We start from the raw sequence: 9,118 nt of genomic DNA, 5'->3' as shown, positions 1-9,118 counted from the left end.
ATCCCGGCTATGCTGCCCCAAGAACTGCAGCCCATAGGGCCCAGGCTGGGTCTCCCTGCTGCCCTGCGGCCCTCTCCTCCTGCTCAGCAGCCCCAGACCAGGTGGTCAGTCCCAGAAGGGCCTTCGGGCCTAAGGATGAGGTCACTTGGGTTCAGGTCTTCAGGGATCCTCCAGTGTGGGTCCACTGGGCACTCCGCCTAAGCCGTCACCTGGCGTGCCAAAGAGCCTGGGGGCTGTCTGGGCTGGCCGTGGCCTGGGAGGTCAGCGGGTGACCCTGGCAGCACAGAAGCCTGGCCAGCCGGCCACCCAAGCCAAACCAATGTGCACCTCTCCTGAAGGCCCCGCCCGGGGCCGGGACTGGGGATGGCTGGGCCGGGGGCTGGGCGCCCAGGCCCCCCGAGGCTGCAGACCACGCAGAGGCGGCCTCGGGGCCAGAAGTAGATCATCCTGCTGGGGCCTGGCTGTCTCGGCAGCCTCCCTGTAGCCCCCAGGTTCCCTCCTGGGCCACCCCCTCCCCACGACATCAACACCCCCGGAGACGTGGCCGTCCCCCAACTAGCTCCGCCCCTGGAGCGGATGGCCGGACACTGGACCCGGAAGAGGAGGGGAGGAGGCGGCTGGCATCAGCGGCGAATCGTCCATGGGAGCACCCAGGTGGCCCCATCTGCAGGGGTAGAGGCAGGGGCGTCCTGCAGGAGTTGAGGTAGGTAAGCGCCCGGGGCCGGCCTGGAGGCAGCAGTTAGCCAAGCCCGTGTCCTGGCTGGCCTGCTGGCGGGCAAGACCCTGAAAGATGACCCAGGTGCCCCCCTCCCCCTCAGGGGCCAGCAAATTCTGTGGAGTGGGGAGCAGGAGTATATGGGGCCATCTCAGCTGGTGGGACTCACGGTGCAGCTGGTCTTGGGTGGTGCTGGGGACTCGGGGGCGTCATTGGAGGACTCGCTTCCATTGGGGGGGGCTCAGGAGAGGGCTCATGTCCATTGGGGTGGGAAAGCCTGCCCACCCAAGAGACACGGGCATGGTGTGTGGCCACCCTTGGCCCCCCTGCCTGGGCCGGGGCCCATCTCCCCGTTCCCTCCTGAGACTTACTGCAGCCCTGAGACCCAGGCTCTCCTGCCGAGCCTTTCCCACCAGCCCCTCGGCCCCCCATGGCTGTGATCTTGGCAAGGTGGGTGCAGGACTCTTCATACCCCACACACAAACGGATCCCGGGGGCAGGGAGAAGGGGATGCCCATGGTCGCCAGGGTCCCCGGTGGCAGAGGTGGGATCAGACCCAGCCTCCTGCTTGGCACCCTCCTGAGCACTGAACCCCAGATGCCCCAGTTTCCCGGAGCCCCCGGGTCACCCCATGGAAGCCAGGCCCACAGACCTTGGCTCTGCCACCCCCTCCGGGCCCATGCTCCGCCCCTTCTGGGAATTGGGAGAACAGTCGTCCCATGTCCTCAGACCCTGCCTGCCCTTGGAACCTGGGCTTCCCTCGCCCGCGGGGCTGGCAGTGGCTCTCAGCTGCATCCAGGCCAAGTGCTCCTTAGCCAGGGGCAGCGGGATGTGGAGGAGCAGACCCCTGGGCATGCTGGGTCCCCCAGCCCTCTCGCCAGAGGGCCAGGGTCCCCCCCGCCCCCACGCACCTGCTCTCATGTCTGGTCGGTGTCCCACTGTCATGAGTGCCACGTGGGGTGCGATCTGTTGGACCCATATTCTTAATGGGGAGACTGAGGCTGGAGCCAGGATGTCTGGCCCTCTGGTGCGCACACAGTGTGGCTGCCTCCAGGCTGGCTCCCCAGGTTGCACCTGCTCCTGGCACCGATAAACTGGCGCTTCTGCCTGGCCCTTGGGGCAGTATTTGCCTTGTCCTGTCAGTAAATATTTACCGTCCTCACAGTTCTCCAGGCCCGAGCAGACCCTGAGGGGCAAGGGAGGCAGATGCAGGGATGCCGGGGTGCCCCCCCTGCCCTTGGAGGCTTGGTGCCTGGGGGGGCCAGCCCAGGAGAGGGAGCGAGACCAGGAACCAGTGGCCCGAGCTCCTGGAAACGCCCCCTGGCAGAGCCCAGGCTAAGCCCCGGCCAGCGTCTGTGTCCCACCAAGCTGTGAGGGGAGACACCTGTGTCCCCACCTCAGGGAGCCTGCCCTCGGGCCCAGGCATGATCAGGCCCCCAGCGCAGGTGGCTCCCCTGAGCAGGCACCTGTCCACGCCGGGCAAGGGGGCCCGGGCGGCCATTCACAGGTGTGACCAGCAGAGGGCACCAAAGCCCCATTTTTGCTGCGCGTCCCTCAGCGTTGTCCAGGCCGATGGTCTGCCCACGGGAGCCGTGGGGGACGCTGGCTCTAGAGGCCTTGAGGCTTAGGAAGGAGACGGCGTGTGCGGGGTCTCAGCCCCCCAGCCAAGTGGGGACCAGGCTGGACAAAAGTACCGGGTCCCCAACATTCTGGGAAAGTCTCCAAGGAGAGCCTGAGCCCCGGCCCCCAGGACTGCGGGGGCCTGGGACCCGGGGTGGGACGGTGGCTGAGCGCGCTGAGGCCAGCGGAGGGGCCGGCGCCCGTGCCCTCCGCCGAAGGGTCTGCAGGGAGCTGACGAATTGGAGGCTGCGGGCTGGGGGCCGCTGGTCAGTCAGGCCAGCCGGCCCCTCGAGCCGGAAGGCTTCGGCGCAGCAGGGACCCTGGGACACGGGAGGCCTCAGGCAGGGTCCAGCTGGGCCCCATGTCCCATGTCCACCCTGGTCCCCACCCGGTGCTGGGAGGAGAGAGGTCAGTTCCAGAAAGAACATTTTGGGGTCGGAGGTGGACAGGGGTCTGGGAAGTGCAGAGATAAACAGGGTGGTGGGGGCCGGCCCTCCTCCCGCCCTCCCTCCGGCATTATTGTTTCTGGCCTCCGCACAGGGACAGCGAGGCAGATTCCTTCGAAAGTGGACGCTGACGGGGATGCCTCCCCATCGTCCCCCGCAGCGTGGTCAGGCAGCACTGACGCCACGCCCCCCGCCCCTCCGGTCCTGAGCTCCCAGGTCACCTGCCAGCCCCAGCCTGCAAGTGGCTGGGGGGGGACTGGTCCCAACGGGCTCTGAGGCTCCACCGAGGGGTCCCTGAGGCTGCGCCCAGAAGCGGGACTCGGGGCTGTACCGAAAGGTCACCCTGCCGTCCCTACCCGCCAAGGCACTGGGCTGAGCCACGGCATCCTGGGGGGCCCTGCTGGGCCCACGGCTGGGCTGCAGCTAGAATCCGTCAGGCGGGGGGTGGACGTGGGTGCTGCTTCCCCAGCTCCCCTCACTCTGAGAGGCTCTGGATGTCCAGACCCGAGAGGCTGACCCCTGGACCAAGGTGACAGGGTCATGGGGGGCTGAGCCCAAGCCCCCATCGCCACACTCAGGGCTCCCCATCCGTGAACCCATGAGGGTTGGGCCTGGCCAGGGAGGGAGGTGGGCCTCGAGGACCCGAGCCCGGGGGTCAGAAACCCCTGAGCTTCTGGGCTGGCCCCACCCCCTCCAGCCCCATGTGGACTCGGCTGGCTGCTGAGCCATCAGAACCTGGGGGGAAGGGGGCCCACATTCGCCGGCCTCACTCTGACCCTCTTCCCGGCCCATCTGTGTTTTTGGAAAACAGAGCCAGCGCCCCAGCAGCCCTGCCAGCTTGTGGCCATCCCCGCTGTGACTCCGAGCCCACTCCTTTGTTCTTCAAAGGCCATCCTCCCTTCAGAACTTGGCCCAGTTCCAGCCCAGCCTCCCGCGGGGCCACCTTGCCTGCCCTCCCAACGCCCAAGGCGCAGTTGCTGAGGGACCTTGGAAATTCTCTTCCCTCCCTAGACCTCAGGTTCTTACTCAGTGGGCAGCAAGAACAGGGCTGGGAGGAGGTGAATTTGGGAGGCCTGGGATGAAGCTGAGGCTCTGAGCCTGGGGCTCTGGCATCCCTGACCCTCCCTGACCCACTCTGACACCCCCTGGCCTTCCCTGACACTCCATGGCCCTCCCTGGCCCTCCTTGACTTCCTGACCCTCCCTGGCCTTCCCTGACCCTCCCTAACACCCCTGGCCTTCCCTGACATTCCATGACCCTCCCTGGCCCTCCCTGATACTCCCTGACCTTCCCTGACCCTCCCTGACCCTCTATAACACTCCCTGGCCCTTCTTGACCCTCCCTGCCCCTCCGTGATCTTCCCTGGCCCTCTTTAGCCCTCATGGCCCTCTGTAACCCTCCTGGCCCTCCCTGGCCCTTCCTGACCCTCTGTAGCACTTTCTGGCCCTCCCTGACCCTCCCTTATGCTCTATAACTCTCCCTGGCCCACTCTGATCCTCTGTAACCCACCCTAGCCCTCCCTGGCCCTCCCCGATCTTCTGTAACCCTCCCTGGCCCTTCGTGACCCTCCCTGACCCACCCTGGCCTTCCATGGCCCTCCGTGATCCTTTGTAATGCTCCTTGGTCCTCCCTAACCCTCCCTAGCTCTCCCTGGCCTTCCCTGGCCCTCCATGGCCTTCTGTAACCCTCCCTCACCCTCTATGACCCTGCCTTCATCCTCTGTAACCCATCCTCTGCTCTCCCTGACCCTCCCTAGTCCTCCCTGGCCCTCCCTGATCCTTTGTAACCCTCTGGCCCTCCTTGACCCTCCATGGTACTCTCGTGAGGTCTGACATGCTCAACTCATCAAGGAGATCTTTAAGGGGCAGGGGTGGGGAAAGGGCAGAAAGGCCCTCTCCAGGCCTAGAGGATGGGTTGGTCCTTGGTTGCCCATGGGGGTGCATTCTGGACCCTGGCCCAGCTGTGGGGAAAGGAAGTGGCAGAGAGGCCAAGCTCTGGAGGAAGGAAGAGTTGGCTGAGAAACTCCTCAGCTCTAGCCACACAGTCAGAGGTCAGAACAGAGGGCAGGCTGGGAGGCTTCCTGGAGGAGGTGTCTTGTGCCCCTACGCAGGCATCTCAACCTTGAGGACAAGTCCATGTCAGGCTGTTGCTGTGGGTCAGGTACAGCTCATGCCACATTCCTTGGAGCCACAGTGGCAGCTGTATTCACACAGATGCCCCCCCCCCCACCCCTCCTCGTGGCTGGGCACGGGCTAGTCCCAACCAAAAAGAAGGGACAGGCTGAGGTCTGGAGGGCATGATGGGCCGAATCCTGTGAGTGTCTCCCCTCCCCTCAAGCCTCAGCATATCAAGGCCAGCCGGAGTGTCCACCCAGGCCAGTGCCATGCTGAAGGGGGAGAGGTGGTTGGCTAGGCGGGCCAGGGTGTAAGTCCCTGCTCTGCTGCTCCTGGCTGTGGGCCTTGGGAAAGTTACTGAACATCTCTGGGGCTCAGCTTCCTCATCTCTCAGAGGGAAACCAGAGGAGGCTGTCCTTGCCTTGGCTGCTGAGAGGGCCCAGCATGGCGCACCATGTGCGTGGGGGAGCCCCCCAGGACCTATGCCAATCAGCAGGCCTGCCTCTCTGCGCCATCAGGTCCTTCCCTAGCAGGATGCCACTGTCATCCCAGGAAGCATCGTCCCCAGTGGGCCAGGCATGTGGGTGAGGAGTCGTGGAAGGCCAAGGCCGGGTTTAGGCTCAGAGATCTGTCCTGACTCCGCTGCTTGCCTCCCATGTCCAGCAAGCTGTCCCTCTCTGGGGCTTGGTGGCATTGGGACAGCCCTGTGGGTCTGGTAGTCCTCCCAAGATCATGCGCAAGAGGAAGTGGATGCGGTCCCTGCCATGTGGCCCATGGGTATGCGGGGGGGGGGGGCTTGCCAGGAGGACCAGCTCCCCAAGGGAGGAGCCTCAGGGCTGGGGTCCTGGAGGGCCCCCACGGAAAGGAGGCCAGGAACGGGGCAGAGACCAGGACCAGCCAGGGCCTGCCACTGCGCCACCAGCCACCTAGGTTGCACCCTCATATGGCCCCAGGAAAGAATGTTCTAGTGCCAACGGTGAGGGGAGTCAGGGGCAGATACACATTCACATCAGGAGAGTATAATAGTGAGTGTTTATTAGCGTTTACTCTGTGCCAGACACTGATTCCAGGCCTCTGTGTCCCTGCACATGGAACTCATGAGATCAGGGGAGGTGGAGGCCCAGGGGGTGACCCGGCTTGCCCACCTCCACGGGCAGAGCCAGAACGTGAACCCTGTCAGCCTCCAGGCCTCCTCCTGCCCACCGCTCCCCTCCCCTCCATCATGCCCGGCGCCCCTAGGGCCCCCGTGATGTGGCCTGGGGGCCTTCAAGCCTGTATGCAGCCCCCAGCAATCTCCCCAGGCTGGTCAGACTACCTGCTGCACAGATGCGGGGAGCTGAAGGTATCTGATGGGACAAAACCTAGCTCGTTCAGGTTGGGGTTCTCTCCATTCCTGGGTTTGATAAAGCAACCCTGTTGTTACCCAGGCGGCACTATTACTGATTTAAGGGAAACTAGGCTTTCTGAGGCAGCGGATGCACTTCTACAAGTGGCCACAAGGTGTCGGGATTGGGCCAGATTTGGAAAACCCTGCTCGCAAGCGGGCTTGGGAGAACAAAATTCAGCCTACCCCTGCTCCTCCCAGGGTCTCTGCCTTGGGAAAGGGGTCCTAACATTAACATTCTTCCCAGAGCCTCCCAGTAATAGATCTGATTTTATTCTGATACAAATATAATACAGGCCCCTCTAATTTTCAGAACACAACGATACTTCTGGAAGGTGTCCCAGGTTGCACCTGTGGTTTTGGGCATCTGCCTTGCCACATCCGCTAGTGTTGGGGAGTCCCCCAAGGGGGGAATTCCCCTAGGCCTCCCTCCACCACCTGTTCTGTAATGCCAGGATGGAAATGGATAAAAGTCTCCTATCTGAGCACAGAAAAGTGCAGAGCCCACCTGTACCCTGATGCTGTAGCGGGCCCCGCTCCGTAGAGACAAATGTCCTTTTGCCCCCTCAGCCCTCTCCCCAGAATGCCCCAAGTTGTACTAAGACCTGTGGGCTCTTCTGCTGTAATTCTAGAAGTGGCCACCAGGTGTCAGCATGAGGCCACTCAAGCAGCCAAGCAGAGGCAACTCCTCCGCACTTGGGATTTCTGGAGGTGCCCCCGAAGTCTCCTGAATAAATGAGGTTCTGGCTGGAACCCCAGGACGGGATGATCCTCTCCCAGGCCCAAAGGCAGTGGGGCAATGAGGTTTTTGTTATGAGGTGTCCCTGCAAGCTTGGGGGAGAGTTTTAAATTCCCAGCGAGATTTAGTTCAATGGAGCACTCCAAATTTGTCCCTTTTGTGTTCCTTCCCACTACCTGTATCCCTTATTGGCCATGTGCTCTCCCTCCACCATGGAAAAGAAATGGAATGCAGGGCTGTGCGTCCCAGGCCTCACACCCACCTCCCTGACCCATGCCACTAGTCCTGCCTCAGTGGTGCCATGGCTTAGCTAGTCTTCCATGGGCCCTTCCCACCCTGACCTCTATCCTCTGCTCCCCTCCCCTTGCGTAAGCACTCTGGGTTCCAAGATGCTGGTGGATTAAAATTGCCCTGCATGATTCCCTTTTGGGCCAGGCCTGCGACAGGAATCCAGATTAGGGCAGAACTCAGATTCAAGACACTGTTTTGGGGCTGGGAGCTTCCACATTTCCAGGAAATGATCTATGGGTTTGAAAGGCTACTTCCTTTTCAGCCCCTTAGCTTCCTGCCTTCTCGGTTTGGTGGGCCTCCTGTGGCACGGATAAAATGGGTAAAATGTTCAGTAACTTTCCCAAGGCCACACAGCTCCTTATGTCTGGCTTAGGGTCAGCCCTTACACTCTCCCTAGCTCCACCTGTGGCTTGGAAAATCCCAACTAAGTCTTCCCATAAGGACCTGGCAGTAGCTCCTTGCAACATCTGGATATCTTGCAGCAGACACAGGGGACAACACAGGATGCAAAGCCTTCAAGCCACAGAGCCCACAGCAGAGTCAGAGCCAACATGGGCAGGTGACTGCTGTACCCCAAGAACTGTGGGCTGCTTCACACTGACTCCCTTCTATGTGCCCCAGACCTGGCTCAGGACCCTTTAGCATCCCTGCATCCCTCCTCATGCAAGAGTCCAGCAAGGAGTCCCACCTACCTTCTTCCCGTAGGGTGGTGTGGCTCTGGAGCATCTGCATCCTTTCGGACACACCTGCCAGATCTGAGTTCCCCCTCAAGTCTCTCTTCCCCACCAAAAGTCCTGTCCTCCCCACTGGATGCCCCATCCCTCCAGCTAAGGAAAGGAGTTCAGGTGAGGGCTTGAGAGAGAAAGGAACAGTGAGTGTTAAACCCAGCATGTGCCAGTTAGCTGGGTAAGCTGGGGTGCAGGGTGCTGGGGGGTGTGGGACTGGTGGCCTTCTCAGAAGTGCACATGTCTTTACCTCTCAGTGAGTCTTTGCTCTGCTGCCTGCTCTCCCTGCAAGGTTGGAAGAAGGGTTTAAATTCCCAGCGAGATTTAGTCCAATCAGGCAGCACATCTGCCTGCCCATTCCCCAGCTGCTGATGGCTCTGAGGCTGTGCCTTGATTGGAGTTTCAGCCAGGCTCAAAGGCTGTGAACCCAACATCCCACCCTCAGTGCCTATGAGCAGGACTGGTGCTCAGAGCTGCCACCTGCCACCACACTTGTGGTGCAGGGTCCCTATCAGAAGTGATTGGTGAAGGGAGGAAACTCCCAGATGAGGCCTCTACCCCTAAAAGAAGAAATGATGTGAAGGTGCTGCACTGCAGCTGCCTTGGAAGCACCTAAAAAGAGTTTTTTCTGATCACTCTCGAACCCGGCTTCTTTCTGCATATGGCCCGTCGCCATTTTACCCGTGCCACGCCCACTGGCATACCAGGGTGTCAAGTGACTGCCAACTGTCAATCTCAGGGGGCCCCACCCACTCTCCACCCCTCCACATAGTCCCACCTCCTGGGGGAGTGCTTCCGGTCTGTGCCCCCGCCCACACACGCCTCTCCGTGGGGTCAGGGGGTGGGCCAAATCTCCACCCCCTTGTGCACTGTGCCCTGGCGTAAGAAGGTGCCACAGCCAGCTGCCCAGTGGCCCCAGCACCACCGAGTTGGCGCAAAGCTACCCAATTTGGAGGGGCTCGAGGAAAGGCGTGGAGGGGACGAGGAGGTGAGGGGCAAAAATAATTTCAGTTGGCATTTGAGCAGGTGCTGCGCTCAGTGGTGGAGAGCCTCTCCCGCTTCTAGGGGCTATTATAATGCACAC

The sequence above is a fragment of the Halichoerus grypus genome, chromosome 11 (assembly GCF_964656455.1).
Source record: "Halichoerus grypus chromosome 11, mHalGry1.hap1.1, whole genome shotgun sequence".
Classification (NCBI taxonomy): domain Eukaryota; kingdom Metazoa; phylum Chordata; class Mammalia; order Carnivora; family Phocidae; genus Halichoerus; species Halichoerus grypus.
This window is presented reverse-complemented; position numbering follows the sequence as displayed.